Source organism: Coregonus lavaretus (genome assembly GCF_964263955.1).
Source record: "Coregonus lavaretus genome assembly, chromosome: 36".
Classification (NCBI taxonomy): domain Eukaryota; kingdom Metazoa; phylum Chordata; class Actinopteri; order Salmoniformes; family Salmonidae; genus Coregonus; species Coregonus lavaretus.
In genome coordinates this window covers 842,171-861,924 of record NC_140023.1, presented here as the reverse complement: position 1 = coordinate 861,924, position 19,754 = coordinate 842,171, and positions in this window count along the sequence as shown.

Here is a 19,754-nt window from a genome sequence, read left to right as displayed (position 1 = left end):
CTGTGATGCCACAAGAGGGAGTGTGAAGATGTGCTGCTGTTTGTTAGGAGGGTAAGGGTTAGTGTCTGTAGACAAGTCAGGGTTAGTCTGTAGACTAGGTCAGGGTTAGTCTGTAGACTAGGTCAGGGTTAGTGTCTGTAGACAAGTCAGGGTTAGTCTGTAGACTAGGTCAGGGTTAGTCTGTAGACTAGGTCAGGGTTTGCCTGTAGACTAGGTCAGGGTTAGTCTGTAGACTAGGTCAGGGTTAGTCTGTAGACTAGGTCAGCGTTAGTCTGTAGACTAGGTCAGGGTTAGTCTGTAGACTAGGTCAGGGTTAGTCTGTAGACTAGGTCAGGGTTAGTCTCTGTAGACAAGTCAGCGTTAGTCTGTAGACTAGGTCAGGGTTAGTCTGTAGACTAGGTCAGGGTTAGTCTGTAGACTAGGTCAGGGTTAGTCTCTGTAGACAAGTCAGCGTTAGTCTGTAGACTAGGTCAGGGTTAGTCTCTGTAGACAAGTCAGGGTTAGTCTGTAGACTAGGTCAGCGTTAGTCTGTAGACTAGGTCAGGGTTAGTCTCTGTAGACAAGTCAGGGTTAGTCCGTAGACTAGGTCAGGGTTAGTCTGTAGACTAGGTCAGGGTTAGTCTGTAGACTAGGTCAGCGTTAGTCTGTAGACTAGGTCAGGGTTAGTCCATAGACTAGGTCAGGGTTAGTCTGTAGACTAGGTCAGGGTTAGTCTGTAGACTAGGTCAGCGTTAGTCTGTAGACTAGGTCAGCGTTAGTCTGTAGACTAGGTCAGGGTTAGTCTGTAGACTAGGTCAGCGTTAGTCCGTAGACTAGGTCAGGGTTAGTCTGTAGACTAGGTCAGCGTTAGTCTGTAGACTAGGTCAGCGTTAGTCTGTAGACTAGGTCAGGGTTAGTCTGTAGACTAGGTCAGCGTTAGTCCGTAGACTAGGTCAGGGTTAGTCTGTAGACTAGGTCAGCGTTAGTCTGTAGACTAGGTCAGCGTTAGTCTGTAGACTAGGTCAGGGTTAGTCTGTAGACTAGGTCAGCGTTAGTCTGTAGACTAGGTCAGGGTTAGTCTGTAGACTAGGTCAGGGTTAGTCTGTAGACTAGGTCAGGGTTAGTCTGTAGACTAGGTCAGGGTTAGTCTGTAGACTAGGTCAGGGTTAGTCTGTAGACTAGGTCAGCGTTAGTCTCTCTCTCTCTGGATGAACATTCTGCCCATTATCTGCTTTCTTTCCAATCAAATCTAAATATAAGACTGTCTTTAATTGTCTTCCTACTGCTGTTGATGTAAACATGCCTCTCTCAGTGGCAGACAGCGACCAACAAATGATGGACTAGATTTACCAAAGACTGCTGAGCTGCTGCCCTCTGCTGGAACATAGTAATGATTACACAAAGATGGATGAATGAATGCGGATAATAAACTAAGCAGACCAGACCAAGGTGCATTAGTGCCTATGGGAGAGCCACCCCTTAAGCAGACCGGAAAGTGACCATTGTTTTCAATGGTAAATGGCCTGAGTGGTACATCTGTGTTTATCCACCATCTTTGGTCTAGTCTCGAAAATCACAGCTAGGGCAACATGTATGTCGGAACCATAGATATATATATATATAAAAATGTATGCACTCACTACTGTAAGTCGCTCTGGATACATTACAAAAATGTAAATGTAAGATGTTGTATCTGTGCCATTATGGTGTCTGTGACAGCATGGGCAGCGCCATTGTGGCTATCTTCATTTTAAAGTAGTACATTTTCTTCTTCTTTGTATGTTTGAAAAAAGTTTAAAGCTAATATTGATGATTCACAGCCACCTAGAGTGCTGAAGTCTTGAACCAAATCTTGTGTCATTCATTTATTTATTGTGGCCACTAGATGGCGGTGATAGAGCTTAAAGCCATTTACAAACTAGGCAAACCAATTTGAAGAAGAATACAATGCTCTGATCATTGGCTGATCACGTCCCAACCCATAGGAATCCCCACCCAGTTGACTACTTTAAAATGGTGGAAGCCCTCAATGGCAATGTCCATGCAAAAACAGTTTATTTCCAAGTAATGATCTCTATACATCTTTATGGAGAAGCCACATCCCTGATTGGCAGATGGCTGGCAACCCTGATTAGAAGCAGGATGCAACGTTTTGGAAATTTCAGATAGAAATGGGCTATGTAGAACAAACATGCCTCTCTGACATGTAGAATAAGGAATTAAATGGGCTCTATTCATAGCATTTCAATTAGCAACTTAGTTCTCTACAAATGTTGTTATTGAATTATTTGATTTTTTTCTACCCAGTGAAGAGGGCTGTTATGTATGCTATCCTGATGAAGTAACAAATATATATATATATCTATAGTGCGGACCATCACACTGTTTTACTTACTGCTGTGGGGGTTCCAGACTGGTGAAACCATAATGATCACAAATGTTTTTATCATACTTACTTCCATTTATTATATAATAATATTAATGTTGTTGGGTTAAAGTTGTTGGGCGGCAGGTAGCCTACATTTTTACATTTACATTTTCGTCATTTAGCAGACGCTCTTATCCAGAGCGACTTACAAATTGGGTTAGAGCGTTGGGCCAGTAACCAAAAGGTCGCTGATTGTGCCCTTGAGCCAGGCACTTAACCGTAATTTGCTCCGGGGGCACCGTAGTACTATGGCTGTCCCTGTAAAACAACACATCTTTACTGCACCTATCCGGTGTATGTGACAATAAAACATATGTATACAGTACCAGTCAAAAGTTTGGACACACCTACTCATTCAAGGGAGATTTACTGTGTTCAGTGAGTCTTCAACCACAATGCTAATCAATACAATACTGATGCATTCAATGCTAATCAATACTGTAAATAGGCCTACTCTGAATCAGATCACTCAACAACATTCATTAATCGTTATCCTCAACTACCTCAACTAGCCGGTGCCCCCGCACATTGACTCTGCACCGGTACTCCCCTGTATATAGCCTCCCTACTGTTATTTTATTTTACTTCTGCTCTTTTTTTCTCAACACTTTTTTGTTGTTGTTGTTTTATTTTACTTTTTTATAAAAAAATAAATGCATTGTTGGTTAAGGGCTGTAAGTAAGCATTTCACGGTAATGCCTACACCTGTTGTATTCGGAGCATGTGGCAAATAAAATTTGATTTGATTTGATCTCTAGCAACCCAATGTTCAAAGTTGTGTTTACTTTATAAGAGGGAGGGCCTGCCCCCCTCAGTTGCAGATAGCAATACGCCTACATTTTATGAGTTTAACCCAAGGCTCTTAGCCACTATAATTGATTTACAAATACAAATTGGTTTTATTTAAGGCATTTTCATTATTTGTAGACAAACTTACGCAAAGTGATTTATTTTGATTTAGTCCAAGATCTCCACAGGCACAGACCAAACCAAAACCAGGTTCAGGCCCACGATTAGGCCTACCACAACCCAGTATGTTTTTTTATTAGACGTTTTCCAACATCAAGATATGAACTCTTTCTGCCTCAATATAAACCACACAGAGACGATAGAAAGAGAAATAACTATGGTAACTACTGTATCCAGGGAACAAACCCTGGTCATAGACGCAGCTCAAACCACAGATGTCCTCCAACCTAAAGTGTTAAAGTTAGCTCAGGAAGCTGTTGTACCACAAGGCAGGTTTCTGGTAAACTAACTCATTCCAAGAAATGTAGAGAATTGAGAGGGCAGGTGCTGCAGAGATGGAGTGATGACTGCCTTCTACTTAGAGATGAAAGCTGGTCATAGACGCAGCTCAAAACCACAGATGTCCTCCAACCTAAAGTGTTAAAGTTAGCTGAGGAAGCTGCTGTACCACAAGGCAGGTTTCTGTTAAACTAACTCATTCCATGACATCATGTTAAACACTGAGCTATACATAGAATGAAATAAAACTATCTGAAAATATACCTAGATGGGATCACATCAGATACATACTTTATTTTTTATTATCAGTTCAATTCAATGTCTGTAAATTCTGGTCATTCGGTTCAGTTCGTTTTGATGTCACTTTAATCATTCTCATCAAATCAAATTTTATTTGTCACAAACACATGTTATTGCGGGTGTAGCGAACTGCAAGTGAGTATACAGTATTGACTGCCACACCCTTCTGCCACATCCCAGCAGACACCCTACGTTTTTGGTCTCTCCGTCTCTCAACGCCGCCACCTGGGGAGGAATTTTTTTAATAGTTTACACAAAGAAAGATTTCGTAACGACTCTCTAGGTCTATCATGTGGGGAAGGGGGCTCATTGGGAAAGTATGGGGGGGAGTTGCCCCTGGTTCAGTTACCTCTGATTGGCCACTAGTTTTGGGGGTTGAGGGCGGTCAGAGCGAGTCAGATTGAATGGACCACGATAACCATTCCTCTGAGTTCTACCAAGTTATTAGAGTGAGCCAGATGCCCCTCTGTTAGCCTACCATCTTGTCGTTCTTCTAGTTAGTTAGCTAGCTAAGGAGTGGACCCACTAATGCTACATTAACTATACACTAACTTTACACAACTGCATTTTATATTTGTAGAGTTTCTAATCGTTTTTCCAGCTAAGGAGTGTTCAAGAGTTAAGGGGTTTCCAGAAGGAGCCGTCTAGATGTAGGCTAACCTTAGGCTGTGCCCCAAATGGTCCATAAGGCTCTGGTCTAAAGTAGTGCACTATATATGGAATAGGGTGGCATTTTGGACACAACCTTAGAGAGACCTGAATCCAATCTCTGTCACTTTGCATTTGCTTGACAACAGGAACTCAACATTTCCATAAAGATCCCTAAAAATGTTTAACCATCTGACCTGTCTGGTTGTAACTGAAAGAGCAGCAGATGTCCGCAGCCTGTTTATCCTCAGAAGTGCTGCTTTTCCTGGCCTGTAAAACAAAGGTAAGACACTGGGCAAACATTGGTTGAATCAACATTCAAAAAATTTTCCACATCATAACAAAACAATTCAATGTGATGATGTTGAATCAAAATGGAAAACTGATTGCATTTGCAAAAAGTAATCAACGTAAGGGAATTTTGTATTTTTTTAACCCGACTTTTAACCTAAATCCAATGAGATGGTGATTTTTTTAGTTAATTTCACGTTGAATCCATTTTAGTTGACAACTCAACCAAATGTAAATCAAAACTTGATGTTCAAATTACGTCTGTGCCCATCTACTGACATTTTAATCACATATTAGAAATGGCTTACAATAAATAATCTAGCATTGATAATCGATAATAGTGTGTGGAAACTACAAACCTCAATGAAACATAACTTCGATATCCTTGATTTTTCGTTCTTTTGAGCAGGTGGATTTTGTCTAGACGGCTCAGACTTTTGATTGCGTTTCCATGGGGACAAGAGGTAGGGCTGGTGAGAAGGGATAATGGGTGTTGCTCAGAGTTCTTCACAAAGTGTCAGAAACACCAGAGGAGTTCTCTCAGACTCAGAGAGACTTGCAGACTGACTCCAATGATCCAGCAGCTTTTGGGTTAGCATCTCTGAAACATTCATACACATCTCCTGGTCTGCCAGAAGGACATCAGCTCTTTGCTTCTGATTTGAAGGAACTATGTGGACAAAGTGGAGGTAGATATGCTGCCAGTGACTCTGTCTTGTCTGGATTTGTCCGGTTGTCTCAGTTTGATTTTGATATCGATGCATCTTTGAGATCTTCTTGAAATATGTTTTGGACTCGCAGGTGGTCTGCCAGAGCTTCACGTGTAGAAAGCAGCTCTGTGTTCCCACAGATCTTGTCTAAGAATACTGTAAGAGTCTCATTCAAGAGATCCCCAGGGGTGAAGTTTGTCTGCTAGGACTGCACTTTGTTCAGCTGTAGTTTGGGTTTCACACAGGCAAATGCATCTACAGTTGAAGTCGGAAGTTTACATACACTTAGGTTGGAGTCATTAAAACTAGTTTTTCAACCACTCCACACATTTCTTGTTAACAAACTATAGTTTTGGCAAGTCGGTTAGGACATCTACTTTGTGCATGACACAAGTAATTTTTCCAACAATTGTTTACAGACAGATTATTTCACATATAATTCACTGTATCACAATTCCAGTGGGTCAGAAGTTTACATACACTAAGTTGACTGTGCCTTTAAACAGCTTGGAAAATTCCAGAAAATGATGTCATGGCTTTAGAAGCTTCTGATAGGCTAATTGACATCATTTGAGTCCATTGGAGGTGTACCTGTGGATGTATTTCAAGGCCTACCTTCAAACTCAGTGCCTCTTTGCTTGACATCATGGGAAAATCAAAAGTAATCAGCCAAGTTTATACGCAAGTATAAACACCATGGAACCACGCAGCTGTCATACCGCTCAGGAAGGAGACGCGTTCTGTCTCCTAGAGATGAACGTACTTTGGTGCGAAAAGTGCAAATCAATCCCAGAACAACAGCAAAGGACCTTGTGAAGATGCTGGAGGAAATGGGTACAAAAGTATCTATAGCCACAGTAAAACGAGTCCTATATCGACATAACCTGAAAGGCCGCTCAGCAAGGAAGAAGCCACTGCTCCAAGACCGCCATAAAAAAGACAAACTACGGTTTGCAACTGCACATGGGGACAAAGATCGTACTTTTTGGAGAAATGTTCTCTGGTCTGAAGAAACAAAAATATAACTGTTTGGCCATAATGACCATCGTTATGTTTGGAGTTAAAAGAGGAAGGCTTGCAAACCGAAGAACACCATCCCAATCGTGAAGCACAGGGGTGGCAGCATCATGCTGTGGGGGTGCTTTGCTGCAGGAGGGACTGGTGCACTTCACAAAATAGATGGCATCATGAGGAAGGAAAATTATGTGGATATATTGAAGCAACATCTAAAGACATCAGTCAGGAAGTTAAAGCTTGGTCACAAATGGGTCTTCCAAATGGACAATGACCCCAAGCATACTTCCAAAGTTGTGGCAAAATGGCTTAAGGACAACAAAGTCAAGATATTGGAGTGGCCATCACAAAGCCCTGACCTCAATCCTATAGAACATTTGTGGGCAGAACTGAAAAAGTGTGTGCGAGCAAGGAGGCCAACAATCCTGACTCAGTTACACCAGCTCTGTCAGGAGGAATGGGCCAGAATTCACCCAACTTATAGTGGGAAGCTTGTGGAAGGCTACCGGAAACGTTTGACCCAAGTTAAACAATTTAAAGGCAATGCTACGAAATACTAATTGAGTGTATGTGAACTTCTGACCCACTGGGAATGTGATGAAAGCAATAAAAGCTGAAATAAATCATTCTCTCTACTATTATTCTGACATTTCACATTCTTAAAATAAAGTGGTGATCCTAACTGACCTAAGACAGGGAATTTTTACTAGGATTAAATGTCAGGAATTGTGAAAAACTGAGTTGAAATGTATTTGGCTAAGGTGTATGTAAACGTCAGACTTCAACTGTACCTTGCAAAGATCAGTTCTCAACCTATTCTGGGGATTGCTCTCAGCACATTCTGGTCCAGTCTCAAAACAGCAGGGGACTATATGTTTCAACATCACAAACACTGCTGGTGCTCTGTATACCTTTTGTTGTATACAAGTATGGCTTGACGGTGTAGAGGTGTTGTGTGTCTGAGAGACTAAGCTTGAGGAAGAGCTTGAGGCTGAGGACTGTTGAGAACAAACCACAAGTTGATTAATCTCTCTTGTGACCGCTGTAGTAATGGCAGTGGTCAGCTTCATGTTCCCGTTGCTTAGGGCTCTTCTCAGTGTAAAGTAGGAACCTGTTTGCCCTACCATCGCTATGAAGTGACTTCACAATCCTAGGCCTTCATCTGGAGTAGTGCAGTAGCAGGTCCTTCATGGTCTCCACAGTATCTATGGTTATTTTCAACAGCTGGTTGCTAGCCAGGTCCTGCAGTACAGATGTCACTATCCCGAAAGCCATGTCACTCAGGGTCGCCCTAGCTGATCTTTCAGAGGTTCACGACCCCAGGGTCCAATGTCCATCAGAAGGTTGGCGACCAGGTCGACCACCACTTCTCTGGCAGGAAGCAATGGAGACAAGGGCTGACTTTCGTCCTCGGTCATGGCTGTCTCTATGTCACTGAAAACCCTGCGGGCAGTTCTGATGTCTTCGAATGAGAGGGGTTGGTTCCGAGAGCATAGCTCTTTAGATCATGTCTCCTCATCTGAGTCAGAATCATAGCTGTGACCAGGTGTTCTTGAAACGTCCCATGAAACGTGTCTAGAACATTAATATTTGATATTCTGAGAACATGGTAACCATGTTCTGGGTATGTTCTGTTTGACATTAAGGGAATGTTTTCCTAACTGTAACGCCAAAATATATTCTCTGCTTCTCTGACACATGGCTTTTGGACAAGATACCCCCATGGGTATCCAACTCGATCGATTCTCCATTCATCGAGCAGACAGGACAGTGGACTCAGGGAAATCAAGAGGGGGAGGGGTTTGTCTCTTCATCAACAACAAATGGTGTGCTGACTCGAGCGCAGTGGAAGTCTCGACCCAACTGCCAACCCTTCTACCTCCCGAGGAAGTTTTCAGCTATTATTGTGGCTGTTGTATACATTCCACCTCAGGACAAGAAAAATAACAAGCTGGCACTTAACGAACTGTACAAGGCTTTAAACAAGCAGAAAAACTTGCACCCGGAGGCTGCTTTTCTTGTTGCTGTGTCATTAAGACACGTGAAGCCCAACCCATCAACACGTCTCCTTCGCCATTAGGGGTGATAAAGTCCTACACCCACAATCAAGCAAATGGGGCCCTCTCTCGTCCCCCATTCGGCAAATCAGATCATGACTCCGTACTCCTGCTTCCTGTTTACAACCAGAAGCTCAAACAGGAAGTACCCGTGACTCGCTCCGTTGAGAAATGTAATCAGAATCAGAAATTATGCTACAGGACTGCTTTGCTAGCGCTAATTGGAATATGTTCAGAGACTCCGCTGATAACATTGACGAGCTAACCACCTCCGTCGCTGGCTTCATTAGGAAATGCATCGGCGAAGTTGGCCCCACAGTGAAGGTTTGCTGCTTCCCCAATCAAAAGCCATGGATTAACACTGAGGTTGGCGCTAAGCTAAAGGACAGGGCTACCGCACACAGGGCTATTGCAGACAACCCTGAGGCTACGGCTGAGGACAGGAACAAGTACAGGAAGTCCCGCTACAACCTCCACAGTCATCAAATGGATATAGGAATAAGGTGGAATCCTAATACACAGGCTCCAACATCCGCTGCATGTGGCAGGGGCTACAGTCCATTACTGATTAGCCGTGATCTGCCCAACAATGCCTCTAGCAGACGAACTCAATGCATTTTATGCACGCTTCGACAACAACAACACAGTGCCGTGCGTGAGCAGTGGTGAAAAAAGTACCCAATTGTCATACTTGAGTAAAAGTAAAGATACTGTACCTTAATAGAAAATTACTCAAGTAAAAGTGAAAGTCACCCAGTAAAATCCTACTTGAGTAAAAGTCTAAAAGTATTTGGTTTGAAATATACTTAAGTATCAAAAGTAAATGTAATTGCTAAAATATACTTCAGTATCAAAAGTAAAAGTATAAACAATTTCAAATTCCTTATATTAAGCAAACCAGACAGCACCATTTTCATGTTTTTTTAATTTACGGATAGCCAGGGGCACACTCCAACACTCAGACATCATTTACAAACAAAACATTTGTGTTTAGTGAGTCCCCCAGATCAGACGCAGTAGGGATGACCAGGGATGTTCTCTTGATAAGTGTGTGAATTGGACCATTTTACTGTCCTGCTAATCATTCAAAATGTAACAAGCATTTTTGGGTGTCATGGAAAAGGTATGTAGTAAAAAGTACAATATTTTCTTTTGGAATGTAGTGAAGTAAAAGTTGTCAAAAATTTAAATAGTAAAGTAAAGTACAGATACCAAAAAAACGACTATTTTTACTTAAGTACTTTACACCGACTGGGACAAGGACTGGGACAAGGAGAGATTGAAAATGACCGTGAATATGCCTGCCAGCTGTTCTACGCATGGTCTGAGAACGCGCGCCCTGGAATACTGTGCGGCCCCACCGACCCAGAGGACTGGGTGATCTCGCTCTCTGAGGCCGACGTGAGTAAGGTTTTTAATCACAAGGCCGCGGGGGCGCACAGTATTCCAGGGTGCGCGTTCTCAGAGCATGCGTAGAACAGCTGGCAGGCATATTCACGGTCATTTTCAATCTCTCCTTGTCCCAGTCTGTAATCCCCACGTCTTAAGCTGACCACCATCATTCCTGTTCCCGAGAACTCTTAAGGCTTCATGCCACAATGACTAACGCGCTGTAGCACTCACATCTGTAATTAGGAAGTGCTTTGAAAGGGTGGTTATGGCACACATCAACTCCATCATCCCAGACACCCTAGACCCACTCCAATTTGCATACCACCCCAACAGATCCATAGATGACGCAATCTCAATTACACTCCACATTGCCCTACCCACCTAGATAAGAGGAATACCAATGTGAGAATGCTGTTCATTGACTACAGCTCAGCGTTCAACACCATTGTCCCCTCCAAGCTCGTCACCAAGCTTAGGACACTGATCACCGGCGACGATGAGACAGCCTACAGGGAGGAGGTCAGTGACCTGACAGTGTGGGGCCAGAACAACAACCTCTCCCTCAACGTCAGTAAGACCAAGGAGCTGATCGTGGACTACAGGAAACAGGGGGGCGAGCATGCCCCCATCCACATCGATGGGGCTACAGTGGAGCAGGTAGAGAGCTTCAAGTTCCTCAGTGTCCAAATCACTAAGAACTTCAAATGGTCCACACACGCGCACAGTCAGGAGGTTGAAAAGGTTTGGCATGTCCTCCAAAAGTTCTACAGCTGCACCATTGAGAGCATCTTGACTGGCTGCATCACCGCTTGGTATGGCAACAGCACCGCATTAGATTACATGGCGCTACAGAGCGTGGTGCGGACAGCCCAGTACATCACTGGGGCCGAGCTCCCTGCCATCCAGGATCTCTATGTCAGGCGGTGTGAAAGAAAGGCCTGGAAAATTGGGCCTTCCGGTGCATCAAGTCTGATGGCTCCTGAACAGCTTCTATCCCTAAGCTATAAGACTGCTAAATAGCTAACAAGTTGACCCTTGTATTTTATTTTTGCACTGTCTCTATGCACACTCACAGGACTCTTCACACTCACGCACACTGACACTCCAACACACGGACGCATACACACACTTCATTTGCTCACACACACACATAACATGCACACACGTTTACAGTATACTGACTCTACACACACGCACACACACTCACATACAATCATCATATACGCTGCAGCTACTCTGTTTATATCCTAATGGCTAGTAACCCCTATACATACAATATCTCCCTCCATCACTCCAGTATACCTGCACATTGTAAATATGGTATTGGAGCTGACCCTGTATACAGCTTACTTATTACTTTGTCATGTTCTTCTTATTTCTTATTTTTATTTCTCGTGTGTTTTTGTTCTACCTTCTGTTATTTTTAGTACTACTTTGATATTGATTACTGCATTGTTAGGTTTAGAGCTTGCAAGAAAGGCATTTCACTGTACTTGTGCACGTGACATTAGAACTTGAAACTTTAAAACATGCCAAAAAAGTTATCAGAAGGTTTTTGCTAACATAGATGGAATGTTTCAAAAAAATTAACCAAGAAAAAAAGAAAAAAACGTTTGTCTCTCTGTGTTTCATACATTTCCTTCAATTGGCAAGAGAAATCATCAGAGCGAGTGAAACAGCGCCCCTCTGTCTCTGTATGTGTAGGCCATCTATCTGATGCTGTCTGGTCAGAAAGAGTATGATATTGTTGCCGCCCGTAGCATTGAATGCAAAGGAAGCCAGCTAGCATTTGGCCTCCCTTGATAATTTTTAAAATAAATTAATAGCCAATCAGCGTTGGGATAAACAGAGTGAGCTCAGCTGTGAATGGTCCTGGTGCACCAAAAAAAGTTTCAAGGGAAGCTAGTTTAGATTTGGCTTCGGCCCAATCAGATCAAAAGTCAAACGCCATTATTGACAGAAAACTTGAATAGTTGCATCTAGTTGTGTTGTTGTCCTCCGGTGGCTAGCTAGCTAGCTAAAATCGTCCCTTTCCTAAATTAGCCATCGATGGAGATAGGGATTTGGACTTCTAGTTTTACTTAATTCTTGTACTGGCCAATGATTATAACGGCAATTCTGATCCAACCATAAATTCATACATTGTTGTGCCCCTGGCATGAGAGGATGGAAGTTCAACATGTAGCTAGATGTAGTATGCTAATGTTAACTAGCTTGCATGGCGTATCGTTGCCCATGAAAGGAAGTTAGGCTAGGGAGCGTAGTGAGTCATAGACCATTTAGGCAACATGAAAGAGGAGGAGAGCATTGGTGTTTTCTATGTGCATGCACACACACACACACACACACGCACATGCACACACACGCACATGCACACACGCACACGCACACACACACACACACATAAATCAGTGCCATGGACAGCCACCTCATATTTAGCTTAGGTTGATTGGACTAGATTGTTTTTGGTATCTTTTATTTATCACTGTACTAGACTAAGCATAGGTGATTAGATTATGTTGAAATGTTGAAGTTGAAATGGTGCTGGAATAGTGGAGGCAGCCAATGAAATCCGCGTCTCGCTGGAAGCCCCGCCTTGCACAGGTGATAAGCGTGAGGTTCACATTCATTCCTTCAGTTTAATACCGCTCTTCACCGAGCCCAGGAACAGGCGGCGGGGGGCCAAACAGGTGTTGTACCTCGCTTCCCTCCTTCAGGGAACAGTAGTTATAGTCATAATGTTACGTTCACTTTCAGTCAGTCGACTTCGGTTCAACATACTAAGGGGAAATATAATCACGCCCAAGCCGACCCCAACGGATACTAAATGAAACAGCCCATGGCAGACCACCCAGACCTGACCCTGCCACGTGTGGCAGTCTGGGTATTGCGCACACGGCACACTGCCTAGTGACTTTCCCCTGTACCAGCTGTATGGACACTTGGAGCAGTGACATCCAAGCGATAAAACCTCACAAAAGTGATGCCCAACTCGCTGCAGCACAAATATCTCCTACCCTTTAACCCTTGCCTCTTGCTGCTACAGCGCCTTCAGGAAGTAATAATAATAATAATAATAATAATATGCAATTTAGCAGGAAGTATTCACACTCCTTGACTTTTTCCACATTTTGTTGTGTTACAGTCTGAATTTAAAATGGATTAAATTGAGATTTTGTGTCACTGGTCTATACACAAAACCCCATAATTGTGACGTATACACTGGGAGTCAGGAAGCAGGTGCAGAAGGTGAGTTTAATAATGAGAATCATGGAGAAGCGTACTGAACGTGAACAAAACCAATACTGCCTGATGACTGAGGCTACTGAGGGCTAAATAAAGGGAGAGTAATCAAGGTGATAATGAGGTCCAGGTGTAAGTAACGATGGGGAGCAGGTGTGCGTAATGATGATCTTCAGGACCGGTGGTTAGTAGACCGGTGACGTCGAGCGCCGGAGCGGGGGTAGGCGTGACAATAATGTAAAAGTGGAATTATGTTTTTAGAAATGTTTACTAATTAATAAAAAATGATACGCTGAAATCTCTTGAGTCAATACGTTTTCAACCCCTTTGTTATGGCAAGCCTAAATAAGTTCAGGAGTAAAAATGTGCCTAACAAGTCACATAATAAGTTGCATGGACTCTGTGTGCAATAATAGTGTTTAACATGATTTGTGACTACCTCATCTCTGTACCCCACACATACAATTATCATGGATTTCACCATGAGTCCAATGGTGACTTTAAAACAGTTACAGAGTTTAATGGCTGTGATAGGAGAAAACTGAGGATGGATCAACAACATTGTAGTTACTCCACAATACTAACCTAAATTACAGAGTAAAAAGAAGGAAGCCTGTACAGAATAAATATATTCCAAAACATGCACCCTTTTTGCAATAAGGCACTAAAGTAAAATGCAAAATATTTGGCAAAGAAATTCACTTTATGTTGTGAATATAAAGTGTTATGTTTGGGGTAAATCCAACACAACACATCACTGACTACTACTCTTCATATTTTCAAGCATGGTGGTGGCTGCATCATGTTATGGGTTTTTGATGATAAAAATAAATGGAATAGAGCTAAGCACAGGCAAAATCCTAGAGGAAAACCTGGTTCAGTCTGCTTTCCAACAGACACTGGGAGACAAATTCACCTTTCAGTAGGACAATAATCTAACACACAAGGCCAAATATACACTGGAGTTGCTTACCAAGACTGCATTTAATGAGTGGCCTAGTTACAGTTTTGACTTAAATCGGCTTGAAAATCTATGGCAAAACTTGAAAATGGCTGTCTAGCAATGATCAACAACCAACTTGACAGAGCTTGAAGAATTAAAAAAAGAATAATGTGCAAATATTGTACAATCCAGGTGTGCAAAGCTCTTAGAGACTGACCCCAAAATACTAACAGCTGTAATCACTGCCAAAGGTGATTCTAACATGTATTGACTCAGGGGGTTGAATAATTATGTAGTCAAGATATGTTAATGTTTTATTTTTTATATTTATTTTTACAAATGTTAGAATTTTTCTTCCACTTCCACATTACAGAGTATTTTGCGTAGATCGTTGACAAAAAAAAAAGACAATTAAATCCATTTGAATCCCACGTTGTAACACAACAAAATGTGGAAAAAGTAAAGGGGTGTGAATACTTTCTGAGTACCACAGTATGAGTCATAATAGCCTCCACAATCAAGTGGGAGAGACGGTGCTTAAAGAGCGCCCTGCCCGAGCTGAATTAGCAAAACAACAAAAAGCTGGCCATAGCTCTGACTTTCGGGGCGAAGGCCGCATTTGGATCCGTTTAGCCGAGGCCAAAGCCATGAGCAGGGAGGTTCTTTAGGAGAGGATCTTCCCCCAGTTGGTTCTGAACAGAACAAGCCGGCCCGACTAAAGCAGGGGGAAGCACCTGAGCGCCAGATACACAGTTAGGAGCTCCAGGTGTTTGATATGCAGTGCGCTCCGCGCCAGTGTCCATACCCCCGAATCAAGTTGCCTTAGTACAGCACACCCCACCCTCGGAGGGATGCATCTGTCGGGATCACCTTGCGGGATACAACTCAGCCCATATAGCAGAGGGTCCCACCACTAGGCCATGGCCCGTAGGCCTGACAGGGACACCCGTAGAGACCGGCTTAGGCTGTGAGATGCGTACAGGGGAGTGGCTAGCACTCAGCGCTTGAAGGGCCGCATCAACAATAGCCCCAGGGGAACGACTTCCATCACAGAAGCCATCAACACCAGTAGGTGTACAGATATAGGATACATTTGAGCCAGTTTGCTGCAGCTGGAAAATAATCCTGTAGCAACAGGAAATGTGAATTATTACAGTATGTGGATTATAATTAATGGCCATCTTTTGTAAGGGTTGATACATTTTTCTTTAGGGCAAATCAAGTCTGGCATTTTAAAGTGGAAATTACAAACTTTAGCAGTCTTTTTAAACCTTGAATACACTACAAGTTTTCATGTCTTGCTGTGCTGTGCAAAAATTCTCAGCAAGAAAAAAGTGATCAAACTAAGATCCTACATCTGTAGGCACTGGCGAAAAGGCACTGTGACCCAGCCGAAATTTGGCTAAGCAGAGCTGGAACTCTCCATGGCGATAGAAAAGCGCGATACACGAGTGAGTCTAGTTCGACACCCAGAAACAGAATGTGCTGAGATGGAGTCAGACATAATTTACCATTAATTTCTATACGGCACAAAATAATCTCCATCACAACCAAAGTAAACAGCAAATGCATCCAACAAATTTATAGAGTCACAAGCATGATGTAGTCATTGCGTTCTATGAATATGGGACCAAATACTTCACTTTTTAATACTTGAATACACATATAAGTAAATTTGTCCCAATACTTTTGCGCCCCTAAAATGGGGGGACTATGTACAAAAACGGCGGTCATTTCTAAACGGTTCACCCGATATGGATGCTAATACCCTCAAATTAAAGCTGTCAGTCTGCAGTTTAACTTCATAGTCATTGTTTTATTTCAAATCCAAACTTTTAAAGTATAGAGACAAAATAAGAAAAATGCTTCACTGTCCCAATAATTATGGAGGGCACTGTATATCACTCCTTGGCCTATCCCTCTGTACTGGCACAGATCTACCTCTCAGGATCCCTCCCCCTTGCACAGGAGGTTGGTGGCACATTAATTGGGGAGGACGGGTTTGTGGTAATAGCTGGAGTGGAATCAGTGGAATGGTATCAAATACATCAAACACATGGTTTCCATGTGTTTGATACCATTCCATTTACTCCATTCCAGACATTATTATGAGCTGTCCTCCCCTCAGCAGCCTCCACTGCCCCCTTGACCCATCTTTCTCTACTTTCTTCACTGCCTCAGCATACGACACCCTCTGCACTACTCTAACCCTGGCAACCTCAACCTGCCTCTCTTGCACCAGACATTTCTGATCCCCAGCCCCATGGGCACCCCTACAATTAACACATACCACTTCTTTCCCCAATACTACACATTCCTTCTGCACACTTCTCACACCTAGGAACCTCCCTCCCACACACTGCTGCCACATGCCCATAAGCTTGACACCTGTAACAACATAATGGATTCGGCACAAAAGCTTGTATGGGATAACTGAAATATCCTAACATCACTTTGTCGGGCAAAGATTCAACATCAAAACTCAAAAGAGCAGACATTGCCTTTTGTGTTTCAACCCTCACGCCACCCTGTCTGCGTAGCACCAAACGACGAGCATCACAAACACCGGGAATCTTCCCCTTCAGCCGGTCCACTTTTACAGCTACCCCAGTAATCACTCCTTTCAATGGCGCTCTTTTCTTGAGAGAAAATCAAGTCACATCACTTGTCCCCATTCGTGTGGCGTGGAGCGCCTGCTCCCTCTGACCAGCAGAAACACTCCTACCGTCACAGACTCACTTTTATCCAGACCATCGGTGCAAGCCTCGGGCTCCGAGGAACTTTACCACACCTGCCACCTCCGATAATTCGCCCTCATTCACTTTCATTTTGCCTCCAGACCTCAAGCCGGCGTACGGCTCACTCTGCTTACACTTTCCAACATTCTTCTTCGACAAACCATCTCCCTTTTTTTCGCCATCTTCAACCGATTAAAACTCATCCTCTACCTCCCTCACTCCCTTCGACCTCCTCCACCACTCATTTATCGCCCTCCAGGTTCCCTTGGAGAGTTCATCAACGAGCTTGACGCCTTGATAAGTTCCTTTCCTGAGGATGGCTCACCCCTCACAGTTCTGGGTGACTTTAACCTCCCTACGTCTGCCTTTGACTCATTTCTCTCTGCCTCCTTCTTTCCACTCCTTTCCTCTTTTGACCTCACCCTCTCACCGTCCCCCCCTACTCACAAGGCAGGCAATACGCTTGACCTTATCTTTACTAGATGCTGTTCTTTTACTAATCTCACTGCAACTCCCCTCAAAGTCTCCGACCACTACTTTGTATCATTTTCTCTCTCGCTCTCCTCCAACACTACTCACTCTGCCCGTACTCTGCCTTCACTCTCTCTCTCCCGCTACTCTCTCCTCTTCCATCCTATCATCTCTTCCCTCTGCTAAATCCTTCTCCCTCCGATCTCCTGATTCTGCCTCCTCAACCCTCCTCTCCTCCCTTTCTGCATCTTTTGACTCTCTACGTCCCCTATCCTCCCGGCCGGCTTGGTCCTCCCCTCCTGTTCCGTGGCTTGACGACTCATTGCGAGCTCACAGAAGAGGGCTCCGGGCAGCCGAGCGGAAATGGAGGAAAACTAGACTCCCTGCGGACCTTTAATCTTTTCACTCCCTCCTCTCTACATTCTCTTCCTCTGTTTCCACTGCTAAAGCCACTTTCTACCACTCTAAATTTCAAGCCTCTGTCTCTAACCCTAGGAAGCTCTTTGCCACCTTCTCCGCCCTGCTGAATCCTCCTCCTCCTCCCCCTCCCTCATCCCTCTCTGTGGATGACTTTGTCAACCATTTTGAAAAGAAGGTTGATGACATCCGATCCTAATTTATTAAGTCAAATGACACCGCTGGTCCTGCTCACACTGCCCTACCCTATGCTTTGACTTCTTTCTCCCCTCTCTCTCCAGATGAAATCTTGCGACTTGTGATGGCCGGCCGCCCAACAACCTGCCCGCTTGACCCTATCCCCTCCTCTCTTCTCCAGACTATTTCCGGAGACCTTCTCCCTTACCTCACCTCGCTCATCAACTCATCCTTGACCGCTGGCCATGTCCCTTCCATCTTCAAGAGAGCGAGAGTTGCACCCCTCCTCAAAAAACCTACACTCGATCCCTCCGATGTCAACAACTACAGACCAGTATCCCTTTCTTTTCTCTCCAAAACTCTTGAGCGTGCCATCTCTAGCCAACTCTCCTGCTATCTCTCTCAGAATGACCTTCTTGATCCAAACCAGTCAGGTTTCAAGACTGGTCATTCAACTGAGACTGCTCTTCTCTGTGTCACGGAGGCTCTCCGCACTGCTAAAGCTAACTCTCTCTCTCCTCTGCTCTTATCCTTCTAGACCTATCCGCTTCTTTGATACTGTGAACCATCAGATCCTCCTCTCCACCCTCTCCGAGTTGGGCATCTCCGGCGCTGCTCACTCTTGGATTGCGTCCTACCTGACAGGTCTCTCCTACCAGGTGGCGTGGCGAGAATCTGTCTCCGCACCACGCGCTCGCACCACTAGTGTCCCCCAGGGCTCAGTTCTAGGCCCTCTCCTATTCTCTCTATACACCAAGTCACTTGGCTCTGTCATATCCTCACATGGTCTCTCCTATCATTGCTACGCAGACGACACACAATTAATTTTCTCCTTTCCACCTTCTGATAACCAGGTGGCGAATCGCATCTCTGCATGTCTGGCTGACATATCAGTGTGGATGTCGGATCACCACCTCAAGCTGAACCTCGGCAAGACGGAGCTGCTCTTCCTCCCGGGGAAGGACTGCCCGCTCCATGATCTCGCCATCACGGTTGACAACTCCATTGTGTCCTCCTCCCAGAGTGCAAAGAACCTTGGCGTGACCCTGGACAACACCCTGTCGTTCTCCGCTAACATCAAAGCGGTGACCCGATCCTGCAGGTTCATGCTCTACAACATTCGCAGAGTACGACCCTACCTTACACAGAAAGCGGCACAGGTCCTAATCCAGGCACTTGTCATCTCCCGTCTGGATTACTGTAACTCGCTGTTGGCTGGGCTCCCTGCCTGTGCCATTAAACCCCTTGAACTTATCCAGAACGCTGCAGCCCGTCTGGTGTTCAACCTTCCCAAGTTCTCTCATGTCACCCCGCTCCTCCACACACTCCACTGGCTTCCAGTTGAGGCTCGCATCTACTACAAGACCATGGTGCTTGCCTACGGAGCTGTGAGGGGAACGGCACCTCCTTACCTTCAGGCTCTGATCAGACCCTACACCCAAACGAGGGCACTACGTTCATCCACCTCTGGCCTGCTAGCTCCCCTACCTCTACGGAAGCACAGTTCTCACTCAGCCCAGTCAAAGCTATTCGCTGCTCTGGCACCCCAATGGTGGAACAAGCTCCCCCACGACGCCAGGACAGCGGAGTCACTGACCACCTTCCGGAGACACTTGATACCCTACCTCTTTAAGGAATACCTGGAATAGTATAAAGTAATCCTTCTTCCCCCACCCCCCCCCAAAAAAAAACACACTG